Raw genomic sequence first — 17,744 nt, 5'->3', positions numbered from 1 at the left:
TATTCCGGCAGCACTACCTAGCCCTCTGTGACCCCGGACTGATCTCATTCCACTGGAGTGAGTAATGCACTGATGCGCTGTGACGCAGCTTTCTTTTGTCATCGTTTTGCTAAGAGCAGCCTTGTGCTCTGCCTCATGTTCGGCGCCAGCCACACACCCGGCCCCGTGCTCTCTCTGCTCAGCACTCCGCGGCGGCACTGGCTCTCTCAGCGGCGACACAGAGTTGGATGAGATGAGTCCACCTGTCATTGACATGACTCCCAGATCCACACAGACTGCAGACAGCAGGAGACAGCCCCATCAATCACACAGCGCCATCTGCCTCACTCTATCCCTCTCTCCCTCCATCCAGCCCTGAGATGCAGGCAGAGCAGCATAAACCAGGCTGACTCCATCAACACACACATCCAGTCACAACATGAAAACCACTGTAAAGATTAGTAAACAGAGGTTCACTAATATACACAATACTATAAACATATTAACACACACATGCACAATCTCTCTCTCTCTCTCTCTCTCTCTCTCTCTCTCTCTCTCTCTCTCTCTCTCTCTCTCTCTCTCTCTCTCTCTCTCTCTCTCTCTCTCTCTCTCTCTCTCTCTCTCTCTCTCTCTCTCTCTCTCTCTCTCTCTCTCTCTCTCTCTCTCTCTCTCTCTCTCTCCGTGTTGTACGAGGGCAAAATGTTATTCAGAGAATAATGTATCTGACATCCGAGTAAAAAAGAAACCCTTCCACTTTCATTAAACACAACAGATAACTGCAGAACAAAGGAAATTGACATAATGCTTTTATAATAAGCAATTTATTCTCCCTGTTGAAAGTGTCAACACTAGACTCGCTAAAGATGTTGCAGGGGCGTACTGTACTTTACTGCTGGAGAAAGTAACAGCTCTAGTGGTTGACAATAAATGCCTTAAGGAGGCAGTTTGCTTTCTCACCACCTACGTACTTATTCCTCCACACTCTTTCAACCTTCTCTGTCACGCTACTGGTTCAGCTATTGGATCCTCAAAGGCCTAAGCTTTATAACACAATAAAAGCCACACTACACTACTGAAGCCCTCTAAAGACACTCCATCCAAAGCATGGTTATATGATAGGACCGGCGATACACTGGACAGGACCGTAGAAATTAAACATGATGGGTAACGATGTGGGTCTTTTCTGTCAACACCCCCTTGATGTCTGTGTTTTTCTGTGATAGGGTGAGGGGTCATACGGCCGCATGACCAAGACAGCTTGGAGATCAGCTCGAGGACATAGCGGTGGCACGAAACTCTGCAGTGAAAAAGAGCCATGTGTTAAATGACCACACTTAACCCAAAATCGGTGCCATGGACCAATAGCCTTTTGATAACATGTCCAGCTTGTCTGAGCCAGGTCAGGTCCTTAGAGGAGTCACTAGCTTCCCTGCCCCCAGGGCTTGCCCAGTGGCAGTTTGGTTCCAAAGCTGGATTACAGTACAAGGCTAGAGAAAGCAGGACCAGTGAACTCTGAGGCTCACAGTCAGGTCAGGTTAATTATTAAATATAGAGGAAGAGGCCAAGACCCTGTGGGTAATGTCGTGTGGCATGGTGCTCCTATGGCCTGCCCTGGCAGTGCCTGACACTGCACGTTGCCAGTAGGATGGCACAGCAGTAGCACGCATGGCATCTTGTCCTTGCTCTGCTCATGAGTCCAAGGCCAAGCCCAATAGGCTCTTGGGAGCTGGGCCAGCACAGCACCACTGTCTGTCTGTCTGTCTGTCTGGGCCAGCACAGCAACACTGCCTGTCTGTCTGTCTGTCTGGGCCAGCACAGCAACACTGCCTGTCTGTCTGTCTGTCTGTCTGTCTGTCTGGGCCAGCACAGCAACACTGCCTGTCTGTCTGTGTGATCTCTCCTTCATTTGCTGAGAATGGTGTCAGCACAAACAGAGCCAGCACTAGAACAAGCCAACAGCAAATAACCATCCATATACACACAACACTCTTGAGATAACGCATACCTGAAATGATAAGGCAACCATTGACAGATCGACGGAGTACTTGTCTCGACTGTACGTAATTGTTTACAATAAATTGTTATAGGAATAGTTATAAGATTGCCCTCTTTTTCTACATTCAAAATAGGTTTTATGTAGTAGAACTACTGTGGCTTTTTCCAATGCCCAAGTGCTGTCCAACTCATTCTCTGGAAGAAGAGATGTAATTACTATCCAAGGTGCCATTAAAGTGTTTAAAATAGACCTCTAGGAGACATTCTTTCTTTCACCACTCAGCCTCTCCAAGTGGTGCTTGTGCATGCAAATAGTTCATAAAAAGGAAGCTCTAATGTTCTATTTCAGAGTGAAGAATGGCAGCGGGGTAAGGTCACTTCATTTCCTTTCTTCCACTTGATGGAGGTGAGCCTGGGCTGACAGATGACAGAATCATGTGGGAAAATAAGGGGCGGGAGAACAATGGCCGCTGTCTGCTTTCAGCGTGTTCACCTCAGTCTACCCCCGCTAACCTCTGACCTGCTAACAGGCCCTGCTCTCAGAACACCGTCCTATCCTCTCTAACCTGTCTCTCTACTCTCAGTGCTGAGCTGCCTTTCTCACAGCAGACAATAAAGACATTTAGAACATTGTCTGCTGTCCGTGGAACTGGCTGTTCCATCCAGACTGATGATATTCCGTGGCAGGCAGGGAAACAAACAACTTATTTGCCGCCATAATTCTTCGAATCAAAGAACAGAGCTGAAAAAAACAACAACAAGAGTTGCATATGTTGCTAATGAAAACAACCCACTGTGATGGGTTTTAATCACGGAGGCTAAGAACAAAGGGCCACACACAATGCATCTCATACATTTACATTTGAACACCAAATGTGGCACTATTAATGTGTAAACAAAGTAATGGTATTCACGATTCATGGGTTTTCCTCCTCATCCCAAAACAAACTGCATGGAGGGAGCCAGTCTGACAGACTGGGAGTAGAGGGAGGAAGAAAATGTCTCTCCAGCAGAGAGGCTGTCGTCCCAGGCACCTCACGAGGCCCATTGAGAGAGTGGGATAGCAGTATACTCTAAAACCAACAGCTTTTAACTCACACAGTTCCAGTGCATACATTTCACCGTTCATCCCAGCTAATTCATTAGAGTCTTCTAGGTTCTTAGGAGCTGTTCTGTCAAGGCATGGATTCACAGTGAGGTCTAAAGAGTGGGGGCAGCTCTACAGTATCCTTCCATCCGGTCACATTATCAGATTATCTACAGTTATGTACGACTCTTTGAACAAGACGCTGCCAGACAGACCCAGACAGAATCCTGATGTAGTCATTACACAAACCAAACGACTTGGAGCATTCATTAAAAACCTAATAAATAAGTAAAGTTATGATATTTGGAACTGTTTACACCATAAATATTCAATGTTTAGTAATGAAGCAATTTTCCAGGCCAGTGCAATGTGGAGATATAAAGAGAGGGATATTAACCACTCACAATCTCTCTCTCTCTCTCTCCAGCATGCTTGCGTGCACACACGCACGCATACAGTCTTCTACAGAAAACCTTGTGGGGACACAGAATTCAGTCCCAATCAATCATATTTTCCCTAAACCCTAACCCGTACTCTTACCCTAACCATTCTGACTTCTGGTCCCCACAAGAATAGTTAAACATGTCCACACACACACACACACACACACACACACACACACACACACACACACACACACACACACACACACACACACACACACACACACACACACACACACACACACACACACACACACACACACACACACACACACACACACACACACACACACACACAATGGGAAAGGGAGAAGAAAATACGGGAGCAAGGCTATCTCCCATGGGGTCATGAAGGGACACAACAAGACCAACCTCCAATGATCCCACTGCCCACAGCTGGCTGAATTGGCAGCTTTAGGAACAGTCTGCTATCGATTTGTGATTTTCTCCTTCTATTTACACTGATACCATAATCTGAGATCAATAAGGCCGATAGACACAGGCCTGTGGCAGAATTGATGAGGCGAGAGGTGGAGTGGCTAGCCTCCAGCCTCAGACAGTGGAACCAGAGAGACAGCAGGACGAGAGAGAAGAGACAGATCTATCAAAAGAAGAGGCAGGCAAGGCAACATCTGAAGGTGGTGGATGGTGGAGGAGACTCATTAAACCAGACCTGGGTACATTTTGGAGCCAACTGGCTGGCTGTTGTAACGTGGTGAGTCAGTTGAGACAAGCCAGTCCCGCATTGATTCAGTGAAGGCCATCACTCTGCTCTCCCCTTGCTCCTTCCTTATTTGTTTGTACTTTCTAATTATTTAAACATCTATTGCTGATGAGGTGCTGGGCAACCCTGAGCAGGTTACATTACCATTCCCTTTTATCCCCCAGATTCACATATCCAAGGGCAGAACTGTCATTTTCTACCCTTCAATAAAGTGGAATCCTTAATTATAGATGAAGAAATTCGGGCATGCTGGTCTGTGGAGACTGAAACCTATGCTGGTGCTCAGAGCACTGTTTGATTGGACTGACTCTCCGGGAAAGGAGAAAGGCTCTCTCGCTCTCTGCTTCTCATTGCCAAGCTCTGCTCTCAACCCTCTGAGGTGTAAAGCCTAGCTTAGCTGTTTCAATAATGCTAGCAGTATCATTTTATCACCATGACACTGAATCACCCAAGCCTGGAATCTGAGGATGCAGGCGTTCATTGTTATATCAGCCATACAGTACTATGTGAATGTTTGAGTGTGTGTATGAGTGCTTTTGCTTGTGTGTGAATGTGAGAGTGTGGTGTCTGTAGTACAGACTGTGTGTGGGAAGAGAGAAAGAGAGAGAGAGTGAGGAAAAGGGAGAGTGAGTGTGAGAGTTGGACCGCTGGAGGGGTGTCATCCATAATTTGTCTGTCCTAACTCTGCGCGCCCTGTGTTATTAAATGATCCTCAGCATGCAGTGCACTCTATTATTTTTATAAATCACCCCAAAGAATAACTCGCTGCAGATCTCCAAACCAATAATCTACACTTCCTCTTGCCCCTAAATCTATTATAGCCTTTAATTGATTAAATTACAAGTCACTGTGCTCAGGGGAGTGGGGGTGGAGGAAGGGGGGAAAGGGGGGTGGCCACTGTTAGGATGCGCCTGGGATTCATTAAAGACCCCTCCCCCTTCCCACCCTTCCCCGTGAAACCTGGTGCTCCAAAATTATGACCATTACACTTACGGAAAATGAATTACGTGGCACAGCATTTCTGTGATCGATGGCATGACTTCAACAGTATCCTAATTCACTTAGAGGCCTTCTGCTGCCCAGTCACACTCAGCACAGCACAGCACAGTACAGGCATGATGAATTATACTGAGGCTCTCTCCACATCGCCACACTCCCTGTCCCTGCCAGGCAGCCTCTCTACTCTGCACTACTCAGAGAGTCATCCTCTGGCCCCACTACCCTAGTGTGATTTAACATGGCCAGGCAGACACTCAGTCATCACTAGGGCCCAGAGTTTTTCCTGGTCAGGATATTATGGTCAGACAAAGTGCAGGTCCTCCGTCATTCCAAAACATGCCTATATAGAGGGGATGGAGAGATATCTCAGGCTCTATCTCTACTGAAACATTACTGTCCAGGTTCATCTAAAACTCAACCAAGACCATGGGGCCATGCTAAAAAGCCATGGAAACCTTGTGCTGAAAAATGTAAATTAACACATGGTCTATGTGCTGTCTCCAATAACTACGTATTTACTGTACATGTCTGAGCTGCTGGGTTGTATTCACATACTTCTGTCTTCATTATAGGTCTTTGTCTCTGGAGCCTTGGCTTGTCATTGGTCTGTTAGTAAGATTGATCCTGTTTTAAAAGTGGTGTAACATTCTAAGCCTGCCTTTGTAGCACCTTCAACCATTATGGGAAAGAGGCTCGGGAAAAAAGCCCTCTACAATCTCACAAAACCATATGAAATTCTGTTTTGGAGTACACAACAAGAGCAGAGGGCAAGATGTCAGAAATGATCTTGTGTTACAAGCAAAAAGTAGAGCACTGTTGAAAAGTCACACATTTTGAACACTAAACTATCCAAACTGCCCAGAGACTACATGTATTTCAGAATTTAAATCCTAGAGCCTATGGTCTGGAAGGCTTCCCACCATCACAGACCCACTGCAGCCAGCCAGCCAGCCAGTCATCAGGGCTCAGCCAATTGAACGTCTGGATCCTGAACCACAGAGACCATTAACATCACCTCTACCTGTCATAATCCTTCCATGTGTAGTAGCAGGTGTGTCCGTCCTGAAGCATATACGAGTATCAGTGTCATTGACTATCTGAGTACGTCAGAGTTGACTATACTATTATGTATGTGGGTTGCCTGTATGTCAACCACTAAGCTTTCCTGGTCTATCCTAGCAAAGGTGTAATAGTCAATAAAACAAGCCTAGGTATTAATATTGCGTCAATGACAGATATAATTACAGCTGTTGGAAAGAGGGTAAACTCTCATTACCGAGGTTACCATTTTAGAAAACTATTTATCCTCTGGATATAACAAAAAGGTCTGTGTTTGTGTCTGAGGGGAAAGGAGAGAGAGTGAGAGAGAGAGTGAGAGAGAGAGAGAGAGAGAGAGAGAGAGAGAGAGAGAGAGAGAGAGAGAGAGAGAGAGAGAGAGAGAGAGAGAGAGAGAGAGAGAGAGAGAGAGAAAGAAAGAGCGAGGGAGGGAGAGAAGTGAGGAGAATGCTAATAGACTTACGGCTCAGGGGTATAAACCTTAAGTAAATTAAGATGCAAACAAAGGAACACACATTAAGCACGTTGCATGGCTGTGATTAATTTAGTAGAGGCTCCAAATATTGCAAATAAAACTCTGGCCAAGTGAGATTAAATGTGCCATTAAGAGAACAGAGAAATAACGTCTGTTTTAATTACACAAATCAGTTATAGGGGCTACAGGGCTCTGACCTTGATGGCAGCTAACCTGCAGGGAACAAAGGTATGATGGTGAGAGTTGGTGTTTGGATCCACTCCCACATTCACATTCAGGCTTCGGGCCGAGTAAGGCTGTGTTTAAAATCAATGGTTTAATGTCCTGCTTTCTTAGAACTCCTGTCCTTCCTTGACCACTGATGGTGAATGGGCTGGATAATATATGTCAGATCTCTGGCCATGAGGGAAAGGAGATTAAAATAATAAGCCATTCAAATTTGGGAAATAGCAAAGAATGTGTGTGTTTGGGTGTGTGTGTGTGTATTTGCCTGTGCCTGTGTGTGAGAGACTGTGTGCTGTGCCTGACTCCCTATAGGAGACGTGGCACCCTCCCCTGGTCCCCTTGTGTCCCATTGGCCTGATGCTGTGCTGTGTGTTGGCAGGGCAGAGCAGAGTAGAGTAGAGGAGCAGGGCACACTGTGTCAGACCACCCTCCTCATCTTGGCCTCTACGAATAGCCACATCCCAAACGCTGACACACGCATTCCAGCTACTGCTAAGAATCGAATGAAGCAGCAATTTGCCCATCGTTACTCATGGGATTTAGACTAGGGGAGAGAGAGAAAAAATACCTCTAGCAGATACAGAATGCACTCATACCATATCAATATCCATTTATCCACTATCACAAAGCATAATGGTTTGGAGGAGTCTTTATAAAATGGAATTGGTTATGTAAAAATGGGTATTATCTGTCATCCTAATACTGTACTGCGCCTCTGTAGACGGCCCAGGTTTGTTATGCAAACAGGATGACAATCTGTATTTATCACTGTAATGTAGATCGATTCTGCACCAGCTGCCAGCTCTTAGTACTGTAAACTTCCTTCCTGCTCTGCTCAACACTCACCCTGCTATTGTAGCAACCCTGTAAGTGGAAATCCTTTATTGTATTCACATTGACCATTTAATGTGTCCTGTTTAGGGGAACACAGCAGAGCCTATGTCAAATTAGTTAGAGATGAATCTGTGATCCTTTAGCTTGGCCTAATGTACATAAAGGCAAGGAATGCATGCCAATTGGCACCCTATTCCCTACATAGTGCACTACATAGGGAATACAGTGCCATTTGGGATGCTACCAAAGCCAAGTATTCAGGTTGCACTGATAAAATGGGCCCATTAATTGGCTCCTTTTATTGTGGTGTCAGTTGAGTTGTGCCTTTTGGATTTGATGCTAATCATATCTGTGATCCCTCATGCTCTATATTTCATAGAAAAGCATGGCATGGTATTGAACAATAAAAAGGTTAGAACATTAGCTATCTACCACAGGAAGCATTCAGAGTTGGCCAGCACTTTACCTATGGCTTGAGTCAGCTGGTGCTAGCTTGTAAATATGCAGGAACGTCGAATGCCACGAGTGAGTTCGCTCATTATTGGCGGCCAACAATAAAGGTTCAGAGGGGACCTGCAGAGAGGATTAACACCAAACGACATTAATCATCACAGCCGCTCTGGCTCTGAGAACACCTGCCTATAACACTCTCAGAGAAAAAACACACAAATGAAAAATGTATTCAATAAAACTTGATGGGAGGAGGTAAGTGAAGAGGAGTGTGTTTTGACAGGGTGCAAGAGAACATAAATTGAAGGGAGAGTGGATTCACAGTGAAAACACATAAATAAATGAGCTGAAAATCTGGAGAGTGTGTGGAAAGGCACACCAAGGCCCATCTAATTACCCCAACAGAGGATTGCAGCCCAACACACAGACACATACACAAACACGCACGCACACCCACACACGTGGCTGGGGAGACGTCAGAGCCGCTGATTGCAATGAGTATTTGCACTAGACTGAAAAGTAAACAGTAGCTCTTCCAGCCCGTGTCTCTGTGCATGTCAGTGAGTCACGCTCACACGTGGATGGATAACTAGCTGGCTAGATCACACTAGCTGACTCATGCCAACCAACACAGAAGCTAGCCATCTCTCAGAGAGACACAGACATAGGGCTTTAGACAGACAGGAAGTCGTCTCACAACACCATGCAGAGATCATCCTCAAATCCTGAGCTCACTGAGCTCTCACTGTTAATAGTCACTAAAGCCTTCACCCCTGAAGCTGTATCCAGGGTGCATAGATACACATAAAACATAAACGTACACTTAAAGTACCGTCAGTAGGGCCATAGAGAATAAGCTGCCCTACCAGCAGTGAGAGGCACTTTGAGTAGAAAAAGACTGTGCCAAAAGCCACTGCCACGAGATGACAGTGTGTCTGGGAGTGGCAGTCGGGCGGGCAGGCAGACAGGCAGACACACAGCCCTCATCTCCTCTGCTCTGACGCTGTCTCCGCTCTGGTAAACAAGGACTGGGATGACAAGGTTAGGATATTGCTCTTTCGGCAAAAGCAATAATGTATTCCAGCCGGCTAATGGCCTCGGCTCCAATTAATCTGATTGTCTGAGAGCGGGGCTGAGCGGGCTGTCGCAGCGCATTTGCAGTACACCGCCACCACACACACACACGCTTCTGTACCATCCACCCCCACCCAGCTTGAGGAGAGCGGCTACCTAAGCAGGCAACCGCTCTCCTCAAGCTGGGTGGGGGTGGATGGTAGGGAAGTGTGTCATCCAGCATGTGGCACATCCTAATACAATGCTAATGCAGCAGTTACTACACTAAAACAGTGCATTAGCACCAACACACCTGACCTCTCACCTCTGCCTAACAGTCCTACAGCACTCTGTCACCATTAGCATCATAGATGGAGTCCATTGTGTGCATGCATCCATCTTCTCCCACCGAATCATCACATTCATGATGTCTGTCGCAATCTAAGTTCTCTCTCACACACACACACACACACACACACACACACACACACACACACACACACACACACACACACACACACACACACACACACACACACACACACACACACACACACACACACATCATCCACTCCCACCAGATCATTTTCCATTTTCACAAGACACTCTTATTCAAGAGTGACTTACATTTCATACTTTTTTTGTTTCTTTCTCCATACTGGTCCCACCGTGGGAATCAAACCCACAACCCTGGCGTTGCAAACATCATGCTATACCAACTGAGCCTCACGGGTCCCCAGTCAGTGTGAAGCTCATTGTTCTCATACATCCAATCCCTGCTGTCCTGTGCCCGGGGAGATGAGAGTCAGCCCGCTATAGCTATAATATAACACTAGCTAATTGATTTGCTGTATGTTCCAGTCAACAGTAAATTACAGTCCAGTCACTGTTTGTAGTTGTATCACTGTGTGTTCAGTCATGATGTTCAGGGGCTTGATGAGCTCTTTAATAACAGGCCTCTCTGTACAATGATTATGCTGTGTGAAGTATTAGTATACTGCTGTAGTGGCTTCTTCTGTCACCCAGTATAACTTGTGCTCTGAGTGGCAGCTGCTTTGAGAGGGAGGAGGGTTTTACTATAGAGCTGGAAGCCCCAGAGGAGGGGCTGAGTGACTGAGTGATTCCCTGTGAATCTCTCTGAATATTGACAAGGCAGCAGCCACTATGAAGTGCTTAGAAAGCCAGACCTACTTTATTGTAGCAGCTCCGCTTGAAGTTATTTGTCAAAGACAGATGGCGGAGAATAAACATCTACAAATGTCAGGCGAGAAGTGTGAGATCTGGGGGTGTCGCTCAGCCCGCATAAACACAAACTTCCGTGACATCACTAAGTGGAAGCTAGTATAGAGGAGATGCTGTCTAGCTGAGGCAGGTGGGGTGTGTCTAAGAATGGATTTCGTCGCCACGGTAAAAACAATAGCATTTAACATGACAAGATTTTCTGTTGAATTTGTCTTCACAACAATGTTTGCAGGCTGATTTCAAAAAAGATTCAAGATAAAATTGCAGTCTCTTAAAAATCTATAAAGCCACTAAACAAAACATCCCAGGCTTTGAAGATGGCTGACATGTGGTATCATCCCAAGTTGTTTAGGTGTCAACTACCTGGCCATTGGATGACACCTGGTTGTCCCAGCAGACCCTTACACACATCACTACTATGATTTAATTAACCCCTCTCAGGTAGTGAGTCCCTCACTGTAGTCAGTCCCCCCCTGCTTCCTCCTACTCCTCCAGTCTGCTTTGGCTGCCCATGAACAGGCATCTGCTGAGGCTCCTAACCAAACAGGAGGTGCTGGTCCTTCTCCAGAACACAGAAAGCCACTCTAAATGGCTTAGCACAACATACGCCAGCCTGAGAGATGATACTTTAGACAAAAGGGAGGGAGGAGATGTCGAGATGCATAGTGAATGGTGGATTACTACGCTAGTTTCATTTAGAATTGTTTTTTAGTAATCATGGAATGAGCAAAAGCAGATTCCTGTCGCATGTATATGATCGCAGAGATGCCACGAAACAAGTGACTCTCAACATGTCAAACTATCATGATCTAAATTAATACTGTACATCTGATGTACAGAATGTGACTTCACTCCCTCTAAAATACACTGTATGCTATGATTATAATTCACAACAAAGGCATAATATAGGCCAGGGGAGTAAATGAGGCAGTGTAAACATCAAACGCCAGCCTCTGTTTGTATGGAACATACAGCAGCATGCCTACATGGCATAAGCCATACATGGAGATGAATATACTGCGAGGTGTCTTTGTCCTCCGTCTTTGTCCTGGGTGCAGGAGGGGGGAATGGCTTACCCTGGGAAGGCTTGGTATTGCAGTGTTATTCTGTCCTCCTATCCTTTTCATTGCAAGGCAAAGAAACTAGAGGGATTTATAAGAACATAAATAATTTGCAGAGCTTCCAGACATCTTTTTCTCTTTCTTCCTCTGTCTTTTCTTATCTTCCCGGGGATGCTCATTTGCACTTAAAAAAATGGCCGCCCTGTGGACCCGGTACACTTATGATGGAGACTGACAGTCAGATGAAGCAGGTTCCCCAATCCCTCCCCATTATACAGATGTATAATCTTAATTTGATCACCCTGTTCCAGGAGAACTTCAAAATGTGTCATTTGTCATTTCCACTTTGAAATGATCAATCCCTACACAAATCCCCGTTAATTATAATCCACATAATAATCCAGATTTCCTGATGCAGCAGGATTATTTTATTGCTGTAGCAAACTGCCTCAAATTAAGATCCTACATCTGTAATACGCACTTTGTGTCTTGGTATGAAATCTGGAAATAACTCTACACTTCGTCCATTTAGATAAAGCACTTCAAGCTACTGTATATGCATTCTCTTTGAATTGACCAGGATGATATATTTACATAATAACACAGCAGGTAAGGCAGGCAGGTGAGCTATGTTTTAGTGTCTATATGGCAAGCTGTATCTATCACTGGCAGGAGGCTGGAATGTACAACACCACATCAAGCTGCCGACTAGTAAACGTCACATTGTGAACAGACGAAAGACATCCTGTAATAAATGACATCCTGTTGCTCATATCCTATCAGAGATACAAACAGCCAGGGACTACAGGGAACAATTGAGTCTGTAGAAATACATATTTTTTTTGTTGTAAAAGGACCCAAGAGGAAGACTGCTTAAAAATACATCATATTCTATTCTAGAATTATAAACGGGGTGTATGTAACACATATGTTGAAGAAATGTTTTATGCTTTGTTTACTGCTCCCACGGGAAGTGTTGCAATGTGTTTTTAGCGAGTGTCTGAGTAAAGCCATATCCTACAGTAGTCTACCACGCCTGTAGGCTATATGACCTAATTCAATGTCAGAATCGACAAACTTAAAACCATACGCCAAAAATGTACTAATCAATGATTGTGAGTAGGGAAACAAGATTATGTATCCAGGATTTGTCTTTTTCCAGCTTACTGCATTTCCATTTTTCAATTTCAAAGCAATTTAGCCAATAGCCAAGCGTTAGTTGGGTTCTATTTAGCTTCTCCATCAGTTTAAATTAACTGGAGTGGCTCTTTATTGAGACATTCTGTTGTGAATTTATTCCCAGAAAACAGCCGCACCGTTAGACTGTCAGCAAATGCAAACACATAATAAATAGATAATGGAGATGTTTCATCATTTCAAAGCCCCTCTGATGCCAGACAGTTCAACATTACATTTTCGCACGTTTAATCTATTTTCCTGAACAGCCAGTTTCCTTTTGTACAATTTCCTACATCTGTGCTTTGGGCTCATGATATGTTAGGTCATACCTAATACATGGCTAGAGGAGAAATTTTACCTGCTGAAACCTTCTATAGAAACAGACAGACAGGCTGCCTTAACGTCACAATCTGTCATTCTATCTTCAGCCAAATGGTAGCTTAAGGAGCATTTGTGAGTTATGTTCTTCAGGAATTAATGGGAATATATCATTAATTGAAATGGCCATTGCACCTTTAACAGGGGGCAACAGACTGTGGACTCACACAGCACAATTAATAGCTCTAGCTAGTGAGGGGACAGGGAAAGAGAGTGAATTTATGAGAGGAAGTCACAAAGGCAGGCAGCCACATGCACATACAGAGGAGTGTCATAAAAGCAAATGTAGAGAGTCTGAGTGACATGTAATAAAAACAAATTCTGCCGACTGTGACCAAGACAGAGAAAATTATATATTTAGCAGAACAGTTTGTTGAGAGTAGCACAGTGGGAAGAGAGAGAGAGAGAGAGAGAGAGAGAGAGAGAGAGAGAGAGAGAGAGAGAGAGAGAGAGAGAGAGAGAGAGAGATGGTGGCAGGCGGACAGACACCTGAGTGGCTTGACAGGTCTGTGAAATTAAAACACACAAGAGGGTAAGCCAGAGAGATGAGGGGTAAAGGCAAACTATGGACTTAGTCACATAATGGCACACAGTAAAGTAACCAGCTCCAGCGTCAGAGTGAGAGATAAAAATGCTAAGTAAGCATGATACATAAAAAAAATAACAATTCTAAAATATTGATAATTACACAGCTATAATCTAATGAATCAATTCAAAAGGCTACAGTCAGTTAACAGTATAACTAAAGTCAAAACATAGTAGTTCTATTTTCAATGTCTGGAGGACTGAAGGGGGGGGGGTAGAGAGAGAGAGAAAGAAAGAAAGACAGACAGAGAAAGAGAGAGAGAGTCATTAGAGGTGTCCTACATATAGGAGGCCCAGGCTCTACTGCAGCTGTGATCTGAGAGGGAGCTGTCAGTGCAGGCCAGGGTGCATGGGTAGAGGGAGGGACTGAGGCCCAGCATGTGAGGGGGGGGTTGGTAGGGGGGAGGATATGGGACCAGGGCGGTGTGAGCTAGACTCTGGTTCTGGCTCTAGCTGGTCAGAGAGGAGAGTAGAGGAGAAGAGTCTCAGCCTCCCCAGGCTCCGTGGCAGACCAGACACACACCCTGCATGCCAAATGAGCCGCCCAGCACATACAGGGATCAGAGAGCAGCACCGCTTTCATGAGATGAAAGCAAACCCCGGTGTTTGACTGCAGAGGTGGGGAAGGGGGGGGGGCTAGGGGGAGGCCTGGACACCAATTAGGGTTTTTTCACTCCCCCTGATTTCAAAGAGAGGAGACCGAGAGAGAAACTCAGTCTGAGGCTACACCACTCTGCCACTGGAGAGGTCAGCTGTAGGCTAGGTTAGAAAATAGAGAATAGACACAAGCCCAGGAGGATAAACATAGAATTGTGGAGCCAACCTCTGGTGTAAACTCTGACATATGAGGGAATCAGAGATGCCCTGTTTATCTACTGCCATGACAGGGGCCTAGGCTACATCCTTATTCCTATACAGTCAACATTGCCAAGACGTGTAGTTTTTCTTTCAATGATTGTCTACAAGGGCATCTATTCATTTGACAAATGGCACAGCCTTTATATAACAACGTATTCCTGGTTTTGCACAAATTAAGCAAGCCAAAAAGATTGTGATCTGATCTGCCACAGAGCTATTTGTCTTTGATCTCCAGCTGTACACTCCTCCTTCATCAAAGGCTCTTTCCAGTCCAGTCATCTGTTAGTTGGGCTGGGCTGTTCTGTTCTGTTCCAGGCTGTAGCCAGCTCTCTCCTCTCCTCTCCACATGCGTTGGCTTGGGCCGGGAGGGTTAGGGCAGGCTAAAGGCAGGCTGTTCTCTACTCCATGGTCTGGAGCAGCAGGTAGAGGCCAGGTAATCTGCATGAGGCCTGTGTGGGAGCAGTGTGTGAGTGTTTGGCCAGCCTGTCCTTGGACTGGGAGAACAGGCCTTGGAACAATAGTTGGACATGGCCTGGGTGGATGGGGCTATCGGGGGGTGGCGGACCCATGGCTGACTTCGGTTACATCTATATCAATATCAAAGGCTGGAAAATGCGGAGTGAGTGGAAAGCCAGCTGTGCAGGAGTGAGGGCTGCCAAGTGGCCGGGTCTGCCAAGTCCACATCTCCAGATGACAGATTAACGGGATACAGATAAATCAAATTGTACTTTTCATATTGAAAACCAAATTAATTCACAGTGACTCCCTGTGCCCCTATGTATCCCTCCCCTGTCCCTCCTTCACCTTATTTCTCTGCTGTCTTCCTCTAACTGTTACTCTAACATCTCTCTTAGGACAGGAAATACGCTACATGAGCAAAGGTATGTGGACACCTGCTCGTCGAACATCTCATTCCAGAATCATGGGCATTAATATGGAGTTGGTTCCCCCTTTGCTGCTATAACAGCCTCCACTCTTTTGGGAAGGCTTTCCACTAGATGTTAGAACATTGTTGCGGGGACTTGCTTCATTTCAGCCATGAGAGCATTAGTGAGGTCGGCCACTGATGTTGCGTAATTAGTCCTTGCCTCGCAGTCAGAGTTCCAATTCATTCCAAAAGTGTTCGATGGGCTTGAGGTCAGGGCTCTGTGCAGGCCAGTCAAGTTCTTCCACACTGATCTCAACAAACCATTTCTGTGTTAACCTCTCTTTGTGGACTGGGGCATTGTCATCCTGAAATAGGAAAGGGCCTTCCCTAAATGGTTTCCACAAATTTGGAAGCACAGAATTGTCTAGAATGTCATTGTATGCTGAAGCATGAATATTTCCCTTCACTGGAAATAAAGGGACCTAGCCAAAACCATAAAAAAACAGTCCTAGACCATTATTCCTCATCCACCAAACTTTACAGTTGGTACTATGTATTTGGGTATGTAGCGTTCTTCTGGCATCCGCCAAACCCGGACTGCCAGATGGTGAAGCGTGATTCATCACTCCAGAGAACACGTTTCCACTGCTCCAGAGTCCAATGGCTTCGAGCTTTACACCACTCCAGCTGATGCTTGGCATTGTGCATGATGATCTTAGGCTTATGTGCGGGTGCTTGGTAATGGAGGGATTTCATGAAACTCCCAACAAACATTTCTTGTGCTGACGTTGCTTCCAGAGGCAGTTTGGAACTCGGTAGTGAGTGAGGCACCATTTTCCTCATGCAGCGCGACACCTCTCCTTCTCATAGAGTCGATAAGGTTGTTGATTGTGGCCTGTGGAATGTTGTCCCACTCCTCTTCAATGGCTGTGCAAAGTTGCTCGATATTGGCGGGACATGGAACACGCTGTTGTACACAATCCAGAGCATCCCAAACATGCTCAATGGGAGACACATCTGTTAGTACGGAGGCCATGAAAGAACTGGGTCATTCTCAGCTTTCAGGAATTGTGTACAGAGCTTTGCAACATGGGGCTGTGCATTATCATGCTGAAACATGAGGTGATGGCGATAGATGAATGGCATGACAATGGGCCTCAGGATCTCATCACAGTATATCTCTGCATTCAAATTGCCAATGATAAAATGCACTTGTGTTTGTTGTCCGTGTCTTATGCCTGCCAATACCATAACTACACCGCTGCCATGGGGCAGTCTGTTCACAACTTTGACATCAGCAAACCGCTTACCCACACACGATGCCTTACACATAGATGGTCTACGGTTGTGAGGCCGGTTGGATGTACTGACAAATTCTATAAAATTACGTTGAAGGCGGCTTATGGTAGAGAAATGAACATTACATTCTCTGGCAACATCTCTGGTGGACATTCCTGCAGTTAGCATGTCAACATCTGTGGCATTGTGTTGTGTGACAAAACTGAACATTAGAGTGTATTTTATTGTCCTCAACATAAGGTGCACCTGTGTAATGATCAGGCTGTTTAATCACCTTCTTGATATGCCACAACTGTCAGGTGCTGGTATTATCTTGGCAAAGGAGAAATGCTTTGTAACGTCTGCGTCCAACTCACACTCCCAAACACTTAGATCCCCGGAACACAGCCCACTTTCCAGCTCACTCTCCAGATCCCAATCGCCGGAATTCTAATCACCTGTTCATACACCTGCATGTCATCATCCCACACTATTTAGTTCAGTTCCTTGCACCCCGTCACTGTGAGGTATTGTTTGTTTTGAGACACTTTTTTTCTGAGCTGTTTTTTCCGTCCTTCTCTCCTCCTGTGTATGATAGTTTTTGCCTGCCTCACTCTCGACGCCTTTTGTCTATTCCCTGCCTGTACTGGTGCCATTTTTGGACCTACCGTGTATGACCTTCTGCCTGCCCCTGGACCCAGCTACCTGCCTCCTCCTATGGTCCCTTTCTTTAAATATCTGCTGCTCTCTGCGCTTGAAACCAGCTCTCTGTCTCCCTCGTGTTCATTAACATGCTCACTAGCAGGGACGTAAAGAAATTTGTGCACAAAATTTGAGAGTAATACGCTTTTGGTGCTTTAGGAACATTTCTGGGATCTTTTATTTCAGCTCATAAAACATGGGACCAACATTTGTACATGTTGCAATTATATTTTTGTTCCGTGTGGTTATGCTGTGGTCCTTGTGATGCGG

General features: G+C 45.4%; 1 protein-coding gene across 1 annotated transcript in view; it reads right to left on the bottom strand.

Annotated features, from left to right (window-relative positions):
• LOC135526168 (AF4/FMR2 family member 2-like) overlaps window positions 1–17,744 on the bottom strand; it is a 178,621-nt gene that overhangs the window by 20,194 nt on the left and 140,683 nt on the right. The window lies entirely within an intron of this gene.

Source organism: Oncorhynchus masou, chromosome 32 (genome assembly GCF_036934945.1).
Source record: "Oncorhynchus masou masou isolate Uvic2021 chromosome 32, UVic_Omas_1.1, whole genome shotgun sequence".
NCBI classification, from domain to species: domain Eukaryota; kingdom Metazoa; phylum Chordata; class Actinopteri; order Salmoniformes; family Salmonidae; genus Oncorhynchus; species Oncorhynchus masou.
The sequence above is the reverse complement of the archived record's forward strand: the minus strand, read 5'-3'. Positions and strand labels throughout refer to the sequence as shown.